This window comes from Schistocerca piceifrons, unplaced genomic scaffold, assembly GCF_021461385.2.
Source record: "Schistocerca piceifrons isolate TAMUIC-IGC-003096 unplaced genomic scaffold, iqSchPice1.1 HiC_scaffold_1743, whole genome shotgun sequence".
Taxonomy (NCBI): domain Eukaryota; kingdom Metazoa; phylum Arthropoda; class Insecta; order Orthoptera; family Acrididae; genus Schistocerca; species Schistocerca piceifrons.
This window is the reverse complement of record NW_025727616.1, coordinates 272,847-295,524: the sequence shown is the minus strand read 5'-3', so window position 1 is coordinate 295,524 and position 22,678 is coordinate 272,847.

Genomic DNA, 22,678 nt, shown 5'->3' with positions numbered 1-22,678 from the left:
TTGTACTTAAGCCGGCATTGTGCCTTTTCTATTTAATTCCGATGCAATTTCTGTGCTTCATCATCAATAAGAAAGTCCATGGGATACAGTAAACCTGAAGTGAAGCATCGGAATCTATAACTAGTGTCACAGGTATGGTTCAAAACATAGTCAGCAAGAAGGGTCAGTCTTCTTGTACTTAAGTCGGCATTGTGCCGTTTGTATTTATTTCCGATGCAATTTCTGTGTTTTATCGTCAATAAGAAGGTCCAAGGGATACAGTAAACCTGGAGTGAAGCATCGGAATCTGTAACTAGTGACACAGGAACGGTTCAAAACATAGACAGTAAGAAGAGACAGTCTTCTTGTACTTAAGTCGGCATTGTGCCTTTTGTACTTAATTCCAATGCAATATCTGTGTTTCATCGACAATAAGGAGGTCCAAGGTATACAGAAAACCTGGAGTGAAGCATCGGAATCTATAACTAGTGTCTCATGACAGGTTCAAAACATAGTCAGTAAGAAGAGTCAGTCTTCTTGTACTTAAGTCGGCATTGTGACTTTTGTATTTAATTCCGATGCAATTTCTGTGTTTCATCGTCAATACGAGGGTCCAAGGGATACAGTAAGCCTGGAGTGAAGCACCAGAATCTATAACTAGTGTCACAGGAATGAATCAAAACATAGTCAGTAAGAAGAGTCAGTCTTCTTGTGCTTAAGTCGGCATTGTGCCTTTTGTATTTAATTCCGATGCAATTTCTGTGTTTCATCGTCACTAAGAAGGTCCAAGGGATACCGTAAAGCTGGAGTGAAGCGTCGGAATCTATAACTAGTGTCACAGGAAGGGTTCAAAGCATAATCAGTAAGAAGAGTCAGTCTTCTTGTACTTATGTCGGCATTGTGCCCTTTGTATTTAATTCCGATGCAATTTCTGTGTTTCATCGTCAATAAGAAGGCCCAATGGATACAGTAAACCTGAAGTCAAGCATAGTAATCTAAACTGGTCCCACAGGAATCTTTCAAAACATATACTGTAAGAACAGTCAGTCTTCTAGTTCTTTAGTCGGCATTGTGCCTTTTGTATTTAAGTCCGATGCAATTTTTTTGTTTCATCGTCAATGAGAAGGTCCAAGGGATACAGTAAACCTGGGGTGAAGCATCGGAATCTATAACTAGTGTCACATGAATGGTTCAAAACATAGACAGTGGGAAGAGTCAGTCTTCTTGTTCTTAAGTCTACATTGTGTCTTATCTATTTAATTCCGATGTAATTTCTGTGCTTCATCGTCAATAGGAAAGTCCAAGGGATACAGTAAACCTGAAGTGAATCATCGGAATCTATAACTAGTGTCACAAGAATGGTTCAAAACATAGACAGTAGGAAGAGTCAGTCTTCTTGTACTTAAGTCGGCATTGTGCCTTTTCTATTTAATTGCGATGCAATTTCGGTGTTTCGTCGTCAATAAGAAGGTCCAAGGGATACAGTAAACCTGGAGTGAAGCATCGGAATCTACAACTAGTGTCACAGGAATGGTTCAAAACATAGACAGTTGGAAGAGTCAGTTTTCTTGTACTTAAGTCGGCATTGTGCGTTTTGTATTTAATTCCGATCCAATTTCTGTGTTTCATCGTCAATAAGAAGGTCAGAGGGATACAGTTAACCTGAAGTGAAGCATCGGAATCTATAACTAGTGTCACATGAATGGTTCAAAACATAGACAGTAGGAAAAGTCATTCTTCTTGAATTTAAGTCGGCATTGTGTCTTTTTATTTAATTCCGATTCAATTTCTGTGTTTCATCGTCAATAAGAAGGTCAGAGGGATACAGTAAACCTGAAGTTATGCATCGGAATCTATAACTAGTGTCACAGGAATGGTTCAAAACATAGACATTTGGAAGAGTCAGTCTTCTTGTACTTAAGTCGGCATCGTGCTTTTTGTATTTATTTTCGATGCAATTTCTGTGTTTCATCGTCAATAAGAAGGTAAGAGGGATACAGTAAACCTGAAGTGAAGCATCAGAATCTATAATTGGTGTCACAGCAATGGTTCAAAACATAATCAGTAAGAAGAGTAAGTCTTCTTGTACTTAATTCGGCATTGTGCCGTTTGTATTTAATTCCGATGCAATTTCGGTGTTTCATCGTCAATACGAAGGTCCAAGATATACAGTAAACCTGAAGTGAAGCATCATAATTTATAACTACTGTCACAGGAAGACTTCAAAACGTACACAGTATGAAGAGTCATTCTTCTTGTACTTATGTCGGCATTGTGTCTTTTCTATTTAATTCCGATGCAATTTCTGTGCTTCATCGTCAATAGGAATGTCCAAGGGATACAGTAAACCTGAAGTGAAGCATCGGAATCGATAACTAGTGTCACAGGAATGGTTCAAAACATAGACAGTAGGAAGAGTCAGCCTTCTTGTACTTATGTCGGCATTGTGCCTTTTCTATTTAATTCCGATTCAATTTCGGTGTTTCGTCGTCAATAATAAGGTCCAAGGGATACAGTAAACCTGGAGTGAAGCATCGGAATCTATAACTAGTGTCACAGGAATGGTTCAAAGCATAGTCAGTAAGAAGAGTCAGTCTTCTTGTACTTAAGTCGGCATTGCGCCTTTTGTATGTAATTCCGATGCAAGGTCTTTGTTTCATCATCAATAAGAAGGTCCAAGGGATACAGTAAACCTGGAGTGAAGCATCGGAATCTATAACTAGCGTCACAGGAATGGTTCAAAACATAGACAGTAAGAAGAGTCAGTCTTCTTGTACTTAAGTCGGCATTGTGCCTTTTGTATTTAATTCCAATGCAATATCTGTATTTCATCGTCAATAAGGAGGTCCAAGGTATACAGTAAACCTGAAGTGAAGCATCGGAATCGATAACTAGTGTCACAGGAATGGTTCAAAACATAGACCGTAGGAAGAGTCAGCCTTCTTGTACTTATGTCGGCATTGTGCCTTTTCTATTTAATTCCGATTCAATTTCGGTGTTTCGTCGTCAATAATAAGGTCAAATGGATACAGTAAACCTGAAGTGAAGCATCGTAATCTAAACTGGTCCCACAGGAATCTTTCAAAACGTAGACAGTAAGAAGAGTCAGTCTTCTAGTTCTTAAGTCGGCATTGTGCCTTTTGTATTTAAGTCCGATGCAATTTTTTTGTTTCATCGTCAATAAGAAGGTCCAAGGGATACAGTCTACATCTACATCTACATCTACATCTACATTGATACTCCGCAAGCCACCCAACGGTGTGTGGCGGAGGGCACTTTACGTGCCACTGTCATTACCTCCCTTTCCTGCTCCAGTCACGTATGGTTCGCGGGAAGAACGACTGTCTGAAAGCCTCCGTCCGCGCTCTAATCTCTCTAATTTTACATTCGTGATCTCCTCGGGAAGTGTAAGTAGGGGGAAGCAATATATTCGATACCTCATCCAGAAACGCACCCTCTCGAAACCTGGCGAGCAAGCTACACCGCGATGCAGAGCGCCTCTCTTGCAGAGTCTGCCACTTGAGTTTATTAAACATCTCCGTAACGCTATCACGGTTACCAAATAACCCAGTGACGAAACGCGCCGCTCTTCTTTGGATCTTCTCTATCTCCTCTGTCAACCCGACCTGGTACGGATCCCACACTGATGAGCAATACTCAAGTATAGGTCGAACGAGTGTTTTGTAAGCCACCTCCTTTGTTGTTGGACTACATTTTCTAAGCACTCTCCCAATGGATCTCAACCTGGTACCCGCCTTACCAACAATTAGTTTTATATGAGCATTCCACTTCAAATCGCTCCGTACGCATACTCCCAGATATTTTACAGAAGTAACTGCTACCAGTGTTTGTTCCGCTATCATATAATCATACAATAAAGGATCCTTCATTCTATGTATTCGCAATACATTACATTTGTCTATGTTAAATGTCAGTTGCCACTCCCTGCACCAAGTGCCTATCCGCTGCAGATCTTCCTGTATTTCGCTACAATTTTCTAATGCAGCAACTTCTCTGTATACTACAGCATCATCCGCGAAAAGCCGCATGGAACTTCCGACACTATCTACTAAGTCATTTATATATATTGTGAAAAGCAATGGCCCCATAACACTCCCCTGTGGGACGCCAGAGGTTACTTTAACGTCTGTAGACGGCTCTCCATTGATAACAACATGCTGTGTTCTGTTTGCTAAAAACTCTTCAATCCAGCCACACAGCTGGTCTGATATTCCGTAGGCTCTTACTTTGTTTATCAGGCGACAGTGCGGAACTGTATCGAACGCCTTCCGGAAGTCAAGAAAAATAGCATCTACCTGGGAGCCTGTATCTAATATTTTCTGGGTCTCATGAACAAATAAGGCGAGTTGGGTCTCACACGATCGCTGTTTCCGGAATCCATGTTGATTCCTACATAGTAGATTCTGGGTTTCCAGAAATGACATGATACGCGAGCAAAAAACATGTTCTAAAATTCTACAAGAGATCGACGTAAGAGATATAGGTCTATAGTTTTGCGCATCTGCTCGATGACCCTTCTTGAAGACTGGGACTATCTGTGCTCTTTTCCAATCATTTGGTACCCTCCGTTCCTCTAGAGACTTGCGGTACACGGCTGTTAGAAGGGGGGCAAGTTCTTTCGCGTACTCTGTGTAGAATCGAATTGGTATCCCGTCAGGTCCAGTGGACTTTCCTCTATTGAGTGATTCCAGTTGTTTTTCTATTCCTTGGACACTTATTTCGATGTCAGCCATTTTTTCGTTTGTGCGAGGATTTAGAGAAGGAACTGCATTGCGGTCTTCCTCTGTGAAACAGCTTTGGAAAAAGGTGTTTAGTATTTCAGCTTTACGCGTGTCATCCTCTGTTTCAATGCCATCATCATCCCGTAGTGTCTGGATATGCTGTTTCGAGCCACTTACTGATTTAACGTAAGACCAGAACTTCCTAGGATTTTCTGTCAAGTCGGTACATAGAATTTTACTTTCGAATTCAATGAACGCTTCACGCATAGCCCTCCTTACGCTAACTTTGAGATCGTTTAGCTTCAGTTTGTCTGAGAGGTTTTGGCTGCGTTTAAACTTGGAGTGAAGCTCTCTTTGCTTTCGCAGTAGTTTCCTAACTTTGTTGTTGTACCACGGTGGGTTTTTCCCGTCCCTCACAGTTTTACTCGGCACGTACCTGTCTAAAACGCATTTTACGATTGCCTTGAACTTTTTCCATAAACACTCAACATTGTCAGTGTCGGAACAGAAATTTTCGTTTTGATCTGTTAGGTAGTCTGAAATCTGCCTTCTATTACTCTTGCTAAACAGATAAACCTTCCTCCCTTTTTTTATATTCCTATTAACTTCCATATTCAGGGATGATGCAACGGCCTTATGATCACTGATTCCCTGTTCTGTACATACAGATTCGAAAAGTTCGGGTCTGTTTGTTATAAGTAGGTCCAAGATGTTATCTCCACGAGTTGGTTCTCTGTTTAATTGCTCGAGGTAATTTTCGGATAGTGCACTCAGTATAATGTCACTCGATGCTCTGTCCCTACCACCCGTCCTAAACATCTGAGTGTTCCAGTCTATATCTGGTAAATTGAAATCTCCACCTAAGACTATAACATGCTGAGAAAATTTATGTGAAATGTATTCAAAATTTTCTCTCAGTTGTTCTGCCACTAATGCTGCTGAGTCGGGAGGTCGGTAAAAGGAGCCAATTATGAACCTAGTTCGGTGGTTTAGTGTAACCTCCACCCGTAATAATTCACAAGAACTATCCACTTCTACTTCACTACAGGATAAACTACTACTAACAGCGATGAACACTCCACCACCGGTTGCATGCAATCTATCCTTTGTAAAAATTTCGGCAGAATTTATCTCTGGCTTAAGCCAGCTTTCTGTACCTATAACGATTTCAGCTTCGGTGCTTTCTATCAGAGCTTGAAGTTCCGGTACTTTACCAACGCAGCTTCGACAGTTGACAATTACAATACCGATTGCTGCTTGGTCCCCGCATGTCCTGACTTTGCCCCGCACCCGTTGAGGCTGTTGCCCTTTCTGTACTTGCCCAAGGCCATCTAACCTAAAACCTGAAGTGAAGCATCGGAATCTAAAACTGGTCTTACAGGGTAGGTTCATAACAGACAGTAAGAAGAGTCAGTCTTCGTGTACTTATGACGGCATTGTGCATTTAGTAAATAATTCCTAAATCATTTCTGTGTTTCATCGTTATTAAGAAGGTCCAAGGGATACAGTAAACCTGAAGTGTAGCTTCGTAATCTAAAACTGGTCTCACAGGAATGGTTCAAACATAGACAGTAAGAAGATCCCGTCTGCTTGTTCTTAAGTCGGCATTGTGCAGTTTGTATTTAATTCCGATGCAATATCTGTGTTTCATCGTCAGTGAGAAGGTCCAAGGGATACAGTAAACTTGGAGTGAAGCATCGGAATCTATAACTAGTGTCACATGAATGGTTCAAAACATAGACAGTAAGAAGAGTCATTCTTCTTGTACTTAAGTCGGCATTGTGTCTTTTTATTTAATTCCGACGCAATTTCTGTGTTTCATCGTCAATAAGAAGGTCGGAGGGATACAGTAAACCTGTAGTGAAGCATCGGATTCTACAACTAGTGTCACAGGATGGTTCTAAACATAGACAGTAGGTAGAGTCAGTCTTCTTCTACTTAAGTCGGCATTGTGCCGTTTCTATCTAAATCCGATGCAATTTCTGTGCTTCATCGTCAATAAGAAAGTCCAAGGGATACAGTAAACCTGAACTGAAGCATCGGAATCTATAACTAGTGTCACAGGATTGGTTCAATACATAGTCTGTAAGAAGAGTCTGTCTTCTTGTACTTTAGTCGGCATTGTGCCTTTTGTATTTAATTCCGATGCAATTTCTGTGTTTCATCGTCAATAAGAAGGTCCAAGGGATACAGTAAACTGGGAGTGAAGCATCGGAATCGATAACTAGTGTCACAGGAATGGTTCAAAGCATAGTCAGTAAGAAGAGTCAGTCTTCTTGTACTTAAGACGGCATTGTGCGTTTTGTATTTAATTCCGATGCAATTTCTGTCTTTCATCGTCAATAAGAAGGTCCAAGGGATACAGTAAACTGGGAGTGAAGCATCGGAATCGATAACTAGTGTCACAGGAATGGTACAAATCATAGTCAGTAAGAAGAGTCAGTCTTCTTGTACTTAAGCCGGCATTGTGCCTTTTCTATTTAATTCCGATGCAATTTCTGTGCTTCATCATCAATAAGAAAGTCCATGGGATACAGTAAACCTGAAGTGAAGCATCGGAATCTATAACTAGTGTCACAGGTATGGTTCAAAACATAGTCAGCAAGAAGGGTCAGTCTTCTTGTACTTAAGTCGGCATTGTGCCGTTTGTATTTATTTCCGATGCAATTTCTGTGTTTTATCGTCAATAAGAAGGTCCAAGGGATACAGTAAACCTGGAGTGAAGCATCGGAATCTGTAACTAGTGACACAGGAACGGTTCAAGACATAGACAGTAAGAAGAGACAGTCTTCTTGTACTTAAGTCGGCATTGTGCCTTTTGTACTTAATTCAAAAGCAATATCTGTGTTTCATCGACAATAAGGAGGTCCAAGGTATACAGAAAACCTGGAGTGAAGCATCGGAATCTATAACTAGTGTCTCATGACAGGTTCAAAACATAGTCAGTAAGAAGAGTCAGTCTTCTTGTACTTAAGTCGGCATTGTGACTTTTGTATTTAATTCCGATGCAATTTCTGTGTTTCATCGTCAATACGAAGGTCCAAGGGATACAGTAAGCCTGGAGTGAAGCACCAGAATCTATAACTAGTGTCACAGGAATGAATCAAAACATAGTCAGTAAGAAGAGTCAGTCTTCTTGTGCTTAAGTCGGCATTGTGCCTTTTGTATTTAATTCCGATGCAATTTCTGTGTTTCATCGTCACTAAGAAGGTCCAAGGGATACCGTAAAGCTGGAGTGAAGCGTCGGAATCTATAACTAGTGTCACAGGAATGGTTCAAAGCATAATCAGTAAGAAGAGTCAGTCTTCTCGTACTTAATTCGGCATTGTGCCTTTTGTATTTAATTCTGATGCAATTTCTGTGTTTCATCGTCAATGAGAAGCTCCAAGGGATACAGTAAACCTGGAGTGAAGCATCGGAAACTATATCTAGTGTCACATGAATGGTTCAAAACATAGACAGTAAGAAGAGTCAGTCTTCTTGTACTTATGTCGGCATTGTGCCCTTTGTATTTAATTCCGATGCAATTTCTGTGTTTCATCGTCAATAAGAAGGCCCAATGGATACAGTAAACCTGAAGTGAAGCATAGTAATCTAAACTGGTCCCACAGGAATCTTTCAAAACATACACTGTAAGAACAGTCAGTCTTCTAGTTCTTTAGTCGGCATTGTGCCTTTTGTATTTAAGTCCGATGCAATTTTTTTGTTTCATCGTCAATGAGAAGGTCCAAGGGATACAGTAAACCTGGGGTGAAGCATCGGAATCTATAACTAGTGTCACATGAATGGTTCAAAACATAGACAGTGGGAAGAGTCAGTCTTCTTGTTCTTAAGTCTACATTGTGTCTTATCTATTTAATTCCGATGTAATTTCTGTGCTTCATCGTCAATAGGAAAGTCCAAGGGATACAGTAAACCTGAAGTGAATCATCGGAATCTATAACTAGTGTCACAAGAATGGTTCAAAACATAGACAGTAGGAAGAGTCAGTCTTCTTGTACTTAAGTCGGCATTGTGCCTTTTCTATTTAATTGCGATGCAATTTCGGTGTTTCGTCGTCAATAAGAAGGTCCAAGGGATACAGTAAACCTGGAGTGAAGCATCGGAATCTACAACTAGTGTCACAGGAATGGTTCAAAACATAGACAGTTGGAAGAGTCAGTTTTCTTGTACTTAAGTCGGCATTGTGTGTTTTGTATTTAATTCCGATCCAATATCTGTGTTTCATCGTCAATAAGAAGGTCAGAGGGATACAGTTAACCTGAAGTGAAGCATCGGAATCTATAAATAGTGTCACATGAATGGTTCAAAACATAGACAGTAGGAAAAGTCATTCTTCTTGAATTTAAGTCGGCATTGTGTCTTTTTATTTAATTCCGATTCAATTTCTGTGTTTCATCGTCAATAAGAAGGTCAGAGGGATACAGTAAACCTGAAGTTATGCATCGGAATCTATAACTAGTGTCACAGGAATGGTTCAAAACATAGACATTTGGAAGAGTCAGTCTTCTTGTACTTAAGTCGGCATCGTGCTTTTTGTATTTATTTTCGATGCAATTTCTGTGTTTCATCGTCAATAAGAAGGTAAGAGGGATACAGTAAACCTGAAGTGAAGCATCAGAATCTATAATTGGTGTCACAGCAATGGTTCAAAACATAATCAGTAAGAAGAGTAAGTCTTCTTGTACTTAATTCGGCATTGTGCCGTTTGTATTTAATTCCGATGCAATTTCGGTGTTTCATCGTCAATACGAAGGTCCAAGATATACAGTAAACCTGAAGTGAAGCATCATAATTTATAACTACTGTCACAGGAAGACTTCAAAACGTACACAGTATGAAGAGTCATTCTTCTTGTACTTAAGTCGGCATTGTGTCTTTTCTATTTAATTCCGATGCAATTTCTGTGCTTCATCGTCAATAGGAATGTCCAAGGGATACAGTAAACCTGAAGTGAAGCATCGGAATCTATAACTAGTGTCACAGGAATGGTTCAAAGCATAGTCAGTAAGAAGAGTCAGTCTTCTTGTACTTAAGTCGGCATTGCGCCTTCTGTATGTAATTCCGATGCAAGGTCTTTGTTTCATCATCAATAAGAAGGTCCAAGGGATACAGTAAACCTGGAGTGAAGCATCGGAATCTATAACTAGCGTCACAGGAATGGTTCAAAACATAGACAGTAAGAAGAGTCGGTCTTCTTGTACTTAAGTCGGCATTGTGCCTTTTGTATTTAATTCCAATGCAATATCTGTATTTCATCGTCAATAAGGAGGTCCAAGGTATACAGAAAACCTGGAGTGAAGCATCGGAATCTATAACTAGTGTCTCATGACAGGTTCAAAACATAGTCAGTAAGAAGAGTCAGTCTTCTTGTACTTAAGTCGGCATTGTGCCTTTTGTATTTAATTCCGATGCAATTTCTGTCTTTCATCGTCAACAAGAAGCTCCAATGGATACAGTAAACCTGAAGTGAAGCATCGGAATCTATAATTGGTGTCACAGGAATTGTTCAAATCATAGTCAGTAAGAAGAGTCAGTCTTCTTGTACTTAAGTCTGCATTGTGCCTTTTCCATTTAATTCCGATCCGATTTCTGTGTTTCATCGTCAAAACGAAGGTCCAAGGGATACAGTAAACCTGGAGTGAAGCATCAGAATCTATAACTAGTGTCACATGACAGGTTCAAAACATAGACAGTATAAAGAGTCAGCCTTCTTGTTCTTAAGTCGGCATTGTGCCTATTGTATTTAATTCCGATGCAATTTCTGTGTTTCATCGTCAATAAGAAGGTCCAAGGGATACCGTAAAGCTGGAGTGAAGCGTCGGAATCTATAACTAGTGTCACAGGAATGGTTCAAGCATAATCAGTAAGAAGAGTCAGTCTTCTCGTACTTAATTCGGCCTTGTGCCTTTTGTATTTAATTCTGATGCAATTTCTGTGTTTCATCGTCAATGAGAAGCACCAAGGGATACAGTAAACCTGGAGTGAAGCAACGGAATCTATAACTAGTGTCACATTAATGGTTCAAAACATAGACAGTAAGAAGAGTCAGTCTTCTTGTACTTATGTCGGCATTGTGCCCTTTGTATTTAATTCCGATGCAATTTCTGTGTTTCATCGTCAATAAGAAGGCCCAATGGATACAGTAAACCTGAAGTGAAGCATCGTAATCTAAACTGGTCCCACAGGAATCTTTCAAAACATACACAGTAGGAAGAGTCAGTCTTCTAGTCCTTAAGTCGGCATTGTGCCTTTTGTATTTAAGTCCGATGCAATTTTTTTGTTTCATCGTCAATGAGAAGGTCCAAGGGATACAGTAAACCTGGAGTGAAGCATCGGAATCTATAACTAGTGTCACAGGAATGGTTCAAAACATAGACATTTGGAAGAGTCAGTCTTCTTGTACTTAAGTCAGCATCGTGCTTTTTGTATTTAATTTCGATGCAATTTCTGTGTTTCATCGTCAATAAGAAGGTAAGAGGGATACAGTAAACCTGAAGTGAAGCATCAGAATCTATAATTGGTGTCACAGGAATGGTTCAAAACATAATCAATAAGAAGAGTCAGTCTTCTTGTACTTAATTCGGCATTGTGCCTTTTGTATTTAATCCTGATGCAATTTCTGTGTCTCATCGTCAATGAGAAGGTCCAAGGGATACAGTAAACCTGAAGCGTAGCTTCGTAATCTAAAACTGGTCTCACAGGAATGGTTCAAACTTAGACGGTAAGAAGATCCCGTCTGCTATTTCTTAAGTCGGCATTGTGCCGTTTGTATTTAATTCCGATGCAATATCTGTGTTTCATCGTCAATAAGAAGGTCCAAGATATACAGTAAACCTGAAGTGAAGCATCGTAATTTATAACTACTGTCACAGGAAGACTTCAAAACGTACACAGTAGGAAGAGTCATTCTTCTTGTACTTAAGTCGGCATTGTGTCTTTTCTATTTAATTCCGATGCAATTTCTGTGCTGCATCGTCAATAGGAATGTCCAAGGGATACAGGAAACCTGAAGTGAAGCATCGGAATCGACAACTAGTGTCACAGGAATGGTTCAAAGCATAGACAGTAGGAAGAGTCAGCCTTCTTGTACTTATGTCGGCATTGTACCTTTTCTATTTAATTCCGATTCAATTTCGGTGTTTCGTCGTCAATAATAAGGTCCAAGGGATACAGTAAACCTGGAGTGAAGCATCGGAATCTATAACAAGTGTCACAGGAATGGTTCAAAGCATAGTCAGTAAGAAGAGTCAGTCTTCTTGTACTTAAGTCGGCATTGCGCCTTTTGTATTTAATTCCGATGCAAGGTCTGTGTTTCATCATCAATAAGAAGGTCCAAGGGATACAGTAATCCTGGAGTGAAGCATCGGAATCTATAACTGGTGTCAGAGGAATGGTTCAAAACATAGACGGTAGGAAGAGGCTCTCTTCTTGTACTTAAGTCGGCATTGTGCCTTTTGTATTTAATTCTGATGCAATTTCTGTGTTTCACCGGCAATGAGAAGGTCAGAGGGATACAGTAAACCTGAAGTGAAGCATCGGAATCGATAACTAGTGTCACAGGAATGGTTCGTAACATAGACAGTAGGAAGAGTCAGTCTTCTTGTACTTGTGTCGGCATTGTGCCTTTTGTATTTAATTCCGATGCAATTTCTGTTTTTCATCGTCAATACTAAGGTCAGAGGCATACGGTAAACCTGAAGTGAAGCATCGGAATCTATAGCTAGTGTCACAGGAATGGTTCAATCATAGACAGTAAGAAGAGTCAGTCTTCTTGTACTTATGTCGGCTTTGTGCCTTTTGTATTTGATTCCGATGCTATTTCTGTGTTTCATCGTCAGTAAGAAGGTCCAAGGGGTACAGTAAACCTGAAGTGAAGCATCGGAATCTATAACTAGTGGCACAGGAAAGGTTCAAAACATAGTCAGTAAGAAGAGTCAGTCTTCTTGTACTTAAGTCGGCATTGTGCCTTTTGTATTTAATTCCGATGAATTTTTTTTGTTTCATCGTCAATATGAAGCTCCAAGGGATACAGTAAACCTGAAGTGAAGCTTCGTAATCCAAAACTGGTCTCACAGGAAAGGTTCAAAACATAGACGGTAAGAAGATCCCGTCTGCTTGTTTTTAAGTCGGCATTGTGCCGTTTGTATTTAATTCCGATGCAATATCTGTGTTTCATCGTCAATAAGAAGGTCCAAGGGATACAGTAAACCTGAAGTGAAGCATCGGAATCTATAACTAGTGTCACAGGAATGGTTCAAACATAGACAGTTGGAAGAGTCAGTCTTCTTGTACTTAAGTCGGCATTGTGCCTTTTCTATTTAATTCCGATGCAATTTCTGTGTTTCATCGTCATTAAGGAGGTCCAAGGGATACATTAAACCTGAAGTGAAGCATCGGAATCTGTAACTAGTGTCACAGGAATGGTTAAATCATAGACAGCAGGAAGAGTCAGTCTTCTTGTACTTAAGTCGGCATTGTGCCTTTTGTATTTTATTCGGATGCAATTTCTGTGTTTCATATCCAATAGAAGGTCTGAGGGATACAGTAAACCTGGAGTGAAGCATCGGAATCTATTACTAGTGTCACAGGAATGGTTCAAAGCATTGACAGTAAGAAGAGTCAGTCTTCTTGTACTTAAGTCGGCATTGTACCTTTTGTATTTAATTCCGATGCAATTTCTATGTTTCATCGTCAATAAGGAGGTCCAAGGGATACAGTAAACCTGGAGTGAAGCATCGGAATCTATAACTAGTGTCACAGGAATGGTTCAAAACATAGTCAGTAAGAAGAGTCAGTCTTCTTGTACTTAAGTCGGCATTGTGCATTTTGTAATTAATTCCTATGCAATTTCTGTGTTTCATCGTCTATAAGAAGGTCCAAGGGATACAGTAAACCTGAAGTGAAGCATCGGAATCTAAAACTGGTCTCACAGGGTAGGTTCATAACAGACAGTTAGTAGAGTCAGTCTTCTTGTACTTATGAAGGCATTGTGCATTTATTAAATAATTCCGATGCAATTTCTGTGTTTCATCGTTAATAAGAAGGTCCAAGGGATACAGTAAACCCAAAGTGAAGCTTCGTAATCTAAAACTGGTCTCACAGGAAAGGTTCAAATCATGGACGGTAAGAAGAGCCCGTCTGCTTGTTCTTAAGTCGGCATTGTGCCGTTTGTATTTAATTCCGATGCAATATCTATGTTTCATCGTCAATAAGAAGGTCCCAGGCATACAGTTATCCTAGAGTGAAGCATCGGAATCTGTATCTAGTGTCACAGGAATGGTTCAAACATAGACAGTAGGAAGTGTCAGTCATCTTGTACTTAAGTCAGTATTCTTGTACTTAAGTCGACATTGTGCCTTTTGTATTTAATTCCGATGCAATTTCTGTGTTTCATCGTTAACAACAAGGTCCAAGGAATACATTAAACCTGAAGTGAAGCATCAGAATCTATAACTAGTGTCTCAGCGATGGTTAAAAACATAGACAGTAAGAAAAGTCAGTATTCTTGTACTTAAGTCGGCATTGTGCCATTTGTTTTAATTCCAATGCAATTTCTGTTTCGTCGCCAATAAGAAGGTCAGTGGGATACAGTAAACCTGAAGTGAAGCATCGGAATCTATAACTAGTGTCACAGGAATGGATCAAAACATAGACAGTAAGAAGAGTCAGTCTTCTTGTACTTAAGTCGGCATTGTGCCTTTTGTATTCAATTAAGATGCAATTTCTGTTTTTCATCGTCAATAAGGAGTTCAGAGGGATACAGTAAACCTGGAGTGAAGCATCGGAATGTAAAACTAGTGTCACAGTAATGGTTCAAAACATAGACAGTAAGAAGAGTCAGTCTTCTTGTCCTTGAGTCGGCATTGTGCCTTTTGTATTTAATTCCGATGCAATTTCTGTGTTCATCGTCAATAAGTAGGACAGAAGGATACAGTTAAAGTGAAGTGAAGTATCGTAATCTATAACTAGTGTAACAGGAATGGTTTAAAACATAGACAGTAAGAAGAGTCAGTCTTCTTGTACTTAAGTCGGCATTGTGCCTTTTGTATTTAATTCCCATGCAATTTCTGTGTTGCATCGTCAATAAGAAGGTCAGCTGGATACAGTAAACCTGAAGTCAAGCATCAGAATATATAACTAGTGTCACTGGAATGGTTCAAAACATAGATATTAAGAAGAGTCTGTTTTCTTGTACTTAAGTCGGAATTGTGCCTTTTGTATTTAATTCCGATTCAATTTCTGTGTTTCGTCGTCAATAAGAAGGTCCAAGGGAGGCAGTAAACCTGAAGTGAAGCAACGGAATATAAAACCGGTCTCACTGAAAAGGTTCCAAACATAGACAGTAAGAAGAGCCAGACTTCTTGTACCTGAGTCGGCATTGTGCCTTTTGTATTTAATTCCTATGAAATCTCTGTGTTTCATCGTCAATAAGACGGTCAGAGGGATACAGTATACCTGAAGTGAAGCATCGGAATCTATAACTAGTGTCACAGGAATGGTTCAAAACATAGACAGTAGGAAGAGTAAGTCTTCTTGTAGTTAAGTCGGCATTTTGCCTTTGTATATAATTCCAATGCAATTTACGTGTTTCATCGTCAATAATAAGGTCAGCTGGATACAGTAAACCTGAAGTGAAGCGTCGGAATCTATAACTAGTGTCACAGGAATGGTTCAAATCATAGACAGTAGGAAGAGTCAGTCTTCTTGTACTTAAGTCGGCATTGTGCCTTTTGTACTTAATTCTGATGCAATTTCTGTGCTTCATCGTCAATAAGAAGGTCCAAGGGATACAGTAAACCTGGAGTGAAGCATCGGAATCAATAACTAGTGTCACAGGAATGAATCAAAACATAGTCAGTAAGAAGAATCAGTCTTCTTGCACTTAAGTCGGCATTGGGCCTTTTGTATTTAATTCCGATGCAATTTCTGTGTTTCATCGTCAACAACAAGGTCCAAGGGATACATTAAACCTGAAGTGAAGTATCGGAATCTATAACTAGGGTCACAGGAATGGTTCAAAACATAGACAGTAAGAAGAGTCAGTCTTCTTGGACTTAAGTCGGCATTGTGTCTTTTCTATTTAATTCCGATGCAATCTCTGTGTTTCATCGTCAATAAGAAGGTAAAAGGATACAGTAAACCTGGAGGGAAGCATGGGAAACTATAACTAGTGTCAGTGGAATGGTTCAAAACATAAAAAGTATGAAGAGTCAGTCTTCTTGTACTTAAGTCGGCGTTGTACCTTTTGTGTTTAATTCCGATGCAATTTCTGTGTTTCATCGTCAATAAGAAGGTCAGAGGGATACAGTTCACCCTAAGTGAAGCATCGGAATCTATTACTAGTGTCACAGGAGTGGTTCAAAACATAGACAGTGGGAAGAGTCAGTCTCCTTGTACTTATGTTGGCATTGTGCCTTTTAAATTTTATTCCGATGCAATATCTGTGTTTCATCGTCAATAACAAGGTCTGAGGGATACAGTAAACCTGAAGTTATGCATCGGAATCTATAACTAGTGTCACAGGAATGGTTCAAACATAGACAGTGAGAAGAGTCAGTCTTCGTGTACTTAAGTCGGCATTGTGCCTTTTGTATTTAGTTCCGATGCAATTTCTGTGATTCATCGTCAATAAGAAGGTCCAAGGAATACAGTAAACCTGAAGTGAAGCATCGGAATCTATAACTAGTGTCACAGGAATGGTTCAAAACATAGACAGTAGGAAGAGTCAGTCTTCTTGTAGTTAAGTCGGCATTTTGCCTTTGTATATAATTCCGATGCAATTTACGTGTTTCATCGTCAATAAGGTCAGCTGCATACAGTAAACCTGAAGTGAAGCGTCGGAATCTATAACTAGTGTCACAGGAATGGTTCAAATCATAAACAGTAGGAAGAGTCAGTCTTCTTGTACTTAAGTCGGCATTGTGCCTTTTGTACTTAATTCCGATGCAATTTCTGTGTTTCATCGTAAAGAAGAAGGTCCAAGGGATACAGTGAACCTGGAGTGAAGCTTCGGAATCTATAACTAGTGTCACGGGGATGGTTCAAAACATAGACAGTAAGAAGAGTCAGTATTCTTGTACTTAAGTCGGCATTGTGCCTTTTGTTTTAATTCCAATGCAATTTCTGTGTTTCGTCGCCAATAAGAAGGTCAGTGGGATACAGTAAACCTGAAGTGAAGCATCGGAATCTATAACTAGTGTCACAGGAATGGTTCAAAACATAGACAGTAAGAAGAGTCAGTCTTCTTGTACTTAAGTCGGCATTGTGCCTTTTGTATTCAATTAAGATGCAATTTCTGTGTTTCATCGTCAATAAGGAGATCAGAGGGATACGGTAAACCTGGAGTGAAGCATCGGAATGTAAAACTAGTGTCACAGTAATGGTTCAAAACATAGACAATAAGAAGAGTCAGTCTGCTTGTACTTAAGTATCCATTGTGCCTTTTGTATTTAATTCCGATGCAATTTCTGTGATTCTTCGTCAATAAGAAGTTCAGCTGGATACAGTAAACCTGCAGTGAAGCATCTGAATCTATACCTAGTGTCACAGGAATGGTTCAAAACATAGACAGGAAGAAGAGCCAGTCTTCTTGTCCTTGAGTCGGCATTGTGCCTTTTGTATTTAATTCCGATGCAATTTCTGTGTTCATCGTCAATAAGAAGGACAGAATGATACAGTAAAAGTGAAGTGAAGCATCGTAATCTATAACTAGTGTAACAGGAATTGTTTAAAACATAGACAGTAAGAAGAGTCAGTCTTCTTGTACTTAAGTCGGCATTGTGCCTTTTGTATTTAATACCCATGCAATTTCAGTGTTTCATCGTCAATAAGAAGGTCCAAGGGATACATTAAACCTGAAGTGAAGTATCGGAATCTATAACTAGGGTCACAGGAATGGTTCAAAACATAGACAGTAAGAAGAGTCAGTCTTCTTGGACATAAGTCGGCATTGTGTCTTTTCTATTTAATTCCGATGCAATCTCTGTGTTTCATCGTCAATAAGAAGGTAAAAGGATACAGTAAACCTGGAGGGAAGCATGGGAAACTATAACTAGTGTCAGTGGAATGGTTCAAAACATAAAAAGTATGAAGAGTCAGTCTTCTTGTACTTAAGTCGGCGTTGTACCTTTTGTGTTTAATTCCGATGCAATTTCTGTGTTTCATCGTCAATAAGAAGGTCAGAGGGATACAGTTCACCCTAAGTGAAGCATCGGAATCTATTACTAGTGTCACAGGAGTGGTTCAAAACATAGACAGTGGGAAGAGTCAGTCTCCTTGTACTTATGTTGGCATTGTGCCTTTTAAATTTTATTCCGATGCAATATCTGTGTTTCATCGTCAATAACAAGGTCTGAGGGATACAGTAAACCTGAAGTGAAGCATCGGAATCTATAACTAGTGTCACAGGAATGGTTCAAACATAGACAGTGAGAAGAGTCAGTCTTCGTGTACTTAAGTCGGCATTGTGCCTTTTGTATTTAATTCCGATGCAATTTCTGTGATTCATCGTCAATAAGAAGGTCCAAGGAATACAGTAAACCTGAAGTGAAGCATCGGAATCTATAACTAGTGTCACAGGAATGGTTCAAAACATAGACATTAGGAAGAGTCAGTCTTCTTGTAGTTAAGTCGGCATTTTGCCTTTGTATATAATTCCGATGCAATTTACGTGTTTCATCGTCAATAAGAAGGTCAGCTGGATACAGTAAACCTGAAGTGAAGCGTCGGAATCTATAACTAGTGTCACAGGAATGGTTCAAATCATAAACAGTAGGAAGAGTCAGTCTTCTTGTACTTAAGTCGGCATTGTGCCTTTTGTACTTAATTCCGATGCAATTTCTGTGTTTCATCGTAAAGAAGAAGGTCCAAGGGATACAGTGAACCTGGAGTGAAGCTTCGGAATCTATAACTAGTGTCACGGGGATGGTTCAAAACATAGACAGTAAGAAGAGTCAGTATTCTTGTACTTAAGTCGGCATTGTGCCTTTTGTTTTAATTCCAATGCAATTTCTGTGTTTCGTCGCCAATAAGAAGGTCAGTGGGATACAGTAAACCTGAAGTGAAGCATCGGAATCTATAACTAGTGTCACAGGAATGGTTCAAAACATAGACAGTAAGAAGAGTCAGTCTTCTTGTACTTAAGTCGGCATTGTGCCTTTTGTATTCAATTAAGATGCAATTTCTGTGTTTCATCGTCAATAAGGAGATCAGAGGGATACGGTAAACCTGGAGTGAAGCATCGGAATGTAAAACTAGTGTCACAGTAATGGTTCAAAACATAGACAATAAGAAGAGTCAGTCTGCTTGTACTTAAGTATCCATAGTGCCTTTTGTATTTAATTCCGATGCAATTTCTGTGATTCTTCGTCAATAAGAAGTTCAGCTGGATACAGTAAACCTGCAGTGAAGCATCTGAATCTATACCTAGTGTCACAGGAATGGTTCAAAACATAGACAGGAAGAAGAGCCAGTCTTCTTGTCCTTGAGTCGGCATTGTGCCTTTTGTATTTAATTCCGATGCAATTTCTGTGTTCATCGTCAATAAGAAGGACAGAATGATACAGTAAAAGTGAAGTGAAGCATCGTAATCTATAACTAGTGTAACAGGAATGGTTTAAAACATAGACAGTAAGAAGAGTCAGTCTTCTTGTACTTAAGTCGGCATTGTGCCTTTTGTATTTAATACCCATGCAATTTCAGTGTTTCATCGTCAATAAGAAGGTCAGCTGGATACAGTAAACCTGAAGTGAAGTATCGGAATCTATAACTAGTGTCACAGGAATGGTTCAAATCTTAGACAGTAGGAAGAGTCAGTCTTCTTGTACTTATGTCGGCATTGTGCCTTTTGTATTTAGTTCCGATGCAATTTCTGTGTTTCATCGTCAATAAGAAGGTCAGAGGGATACAGTAAACCTGAAGTGAAGCATCGGAATCTATAACTAGTGTCACAGTAATGGTTCAATCATAGACAGTAAGAAGAGACAGTCTTCTTGTACTTAAGTCGGCATTGTGCCTTTTGTATTTAATTCCGATGCTATTTCTGTGTTTCATCGTCAATAAGAAGGTGTAAGGGATACAGTAAACCTGAAGTGAAGCATCGGAATCTATAACTAGTGTCACAGGAATGGTTCAAAACATAGTCAGTAAGAAGAGTCAGGGTTCTTGTACTTAAGTCGGCATTGCGCCTTTAGTATTTAATGCCGATGCAATTTCTGTGTTTCATCGTCAATGAGATGGTCAGAGGATACAGTAAACCTGAAGTGAGGCATCGGAATCTAAAACTAGTGTCACAGGAATGGTTCAAATCATAGACAGTAGGAAGAGTCAGTCTTCTTGTACTTAAGTCGGCATTGTGCCTCTTGTACTTAATTCCGATGCAATTTCTGTGTTTCATCGTCAATAAGAAGGTCAGCTAGATACAGTATACCGGAAGTGAAGCATCGGAACCTATAACTAGTGTCACAGGTGCGGTTCAAATCATAGTCAGTAAGAAGAGTCAGTCTTCTTGTACTTAAGTCGACATTGTGCCTTTTGTTTTAATTCCAATGCAATTTCTGCGTTTCATCGCCAATAAGAAGGTCAGAGGGATACAGTAAACCTGAAGTGAAGCATCGGAATATATAACTAGTGTCACAGGAATGGTTCAAAACATAGACAGTAAGAAGAGTCAGTCTCCTTGTACTTAAGTCGGCATTGTGCCTTTTGTATTCAATTAAGATGCAATTTCTATGTTTCATCGTCAATAAGGAGGTCAGAGGGATACAGTAAACCTGGAGTGAAACATCGGAATGTAAAACTAGTGTCACAGTAATGTTTCAAAACATAGACAATAAGAAGAGCCAGTCTTCTTGTACTTAAGTCTCCATTGTGCCTTTTGTATTTAATTCCGATGCAATTTCTGTGATTCTTCGTCATTAAGAAGGTCAGCTGGATACAGTAAACCTGCAGTGAAGCATCTGAAACTACAACTAGTGTCACAGGAATGGTTCAAAACATAGACAGGAAGAAGAGTCAGTGTTCTTGTACTTGAGTCGGCATTGTGCCTTTTGTATTAAATTCCGATGCAATTTCAGTGTTTCATCGTCAATAAGAAGGTCAGAGGGATACAGTAAAAGTGAAGTGAAGCATCGTAATCTATAACTAGTGTCACAGGAATGGTTCACAACATAGACAGTAAGAAGAGTCAGTGTTCTTGTACTTAAGTCGGCATTGTGCCTTTTGTATTTAATTCCCATGCAATTTCAGTGTTTCATCGTCAATAAGAAGGTCGGAGGGATACAGTAAAAGTGAAGTTAAGCATCGTAATCTATAACTAGTGTCACAGGAATGGTTCAAAACATAGACAGTAAGAAGAGTCAGTGTTCTTGTACTTAAGTCGGAATTGTGCCTTTTGTATTTAATTCCGATGCAATTTCTGTGTCTCGTCGTCATTAAGAAGGTCCAAGGGAGACAGTGAACCTGAAGTGAAGCATCGGAATCTTAAACCGGTCTCACAGAAATGGTTCAAAACATAAACAGTAAGAAGAGCCAGACTTCTTGTACCTGAGTCGGCATTGTGCCTTTTGTATTTAATTCCCATGCAATCTCTGTGTTTCATCGTCAATAAGACGCTCAGAGGGATACAGTAAACCTGAAGTGAAGCATCGGAATCTATAACTAGTGTCACAGGAATGGTTCAAAACATAGACAGTAGGAAGAGTCAGTCTTCTTGTATTTAAGTCGGCATTTTGCCTTTTGTATATAATTTCGATGCAATTTACGTGTTTCATCGTCAATAAGAAGGTCAGCTGGATACAGTAAACCTGAAGTGAAGCATCGGAATCTATAACTAGTGTCACAGGAATTGTTCAAAACATAGAGAGGAAGAAGAGTCAGTTTTCTTGTACTTAAGTCGGCATTGTGCCTTTTCTATTTAATTCCAATTTAATATCTGTGTTTCGTCGTCAATAAGAAAGTGCAAGGGACACAGTAAAACTGAATTGAAGCATTGGAATCCAATACCGGTCTCACAGGAAAGATTCAAAACATAGACAGTAAGAAGTGCCAGACTTCTTATACTTGAGTCGTCATTGTGCTTTTGTATTTAATTCCGATGCAATTTCTGTGTTTCATCATCAATAAGACGGTCAGAGGGATACAGTAAAACTGAAGTGAAACATCGGAATCTATAACTAGTGTTACAGGAATGGTTCAAAACAGAGACAGTAAGAAGAGTCAGTCTACTTGTACTTAAGCGGCATTGTGCCTTTGGTATTTAATTCCGATGCAATTTCTGTGTTTCATCGTCAATAAGAAGGTCAGAGGAATGCTGTAAAACTGAAGTGAAGCATCGGAACCTATAACTAGTGTCACAGGAATGGCTCAAACATAGAGAGTAAGAAGAGACAGTCTTTTTTTACTCAAGTCGGCATTGTGCCTTTTGTATTTAATTCCGATGCAATTTCCGTGTTTCATCGTCAATAAGAAGGTCAGAGGGATACAATAACCCTGAAGTGAAGCATCGGAATCTATAACTAGTGTCACCGGAATGGTTTAAAACATAGACAGTATGAAGTGTCAGTTTTCTTGTACTTAAGTCGGCATTGCGCCTTTTGTATTTTATTCCGATGCAATTTCTGTGATTTATATTCAATAAGAAGGTCACAGGGATATAGTAAACCTGAAGTGAAGCATCGGAATCTATAACTAGTGTCACAGGAATGGTTCAAAACATAAACAGTAAGAAGAGTCAGTTTTCTTGTACTTAAGTCGGTATTGTGCCTTTCCAATTTAATCCCGATGCAATTTCTGTGTTTCATCGTAAATAAGAAGGTCCAAATAATACTGTAAACCTGGAGTGAAGCATCGGATTCTATAACTAGTGTCACAGGGATGGTTCAAAACATAGACAATAAGAAGAGTCAGTATTCTAGTACTTAAGTCGGCATTGTGCCTTTTGTATTTAATTCCGATGC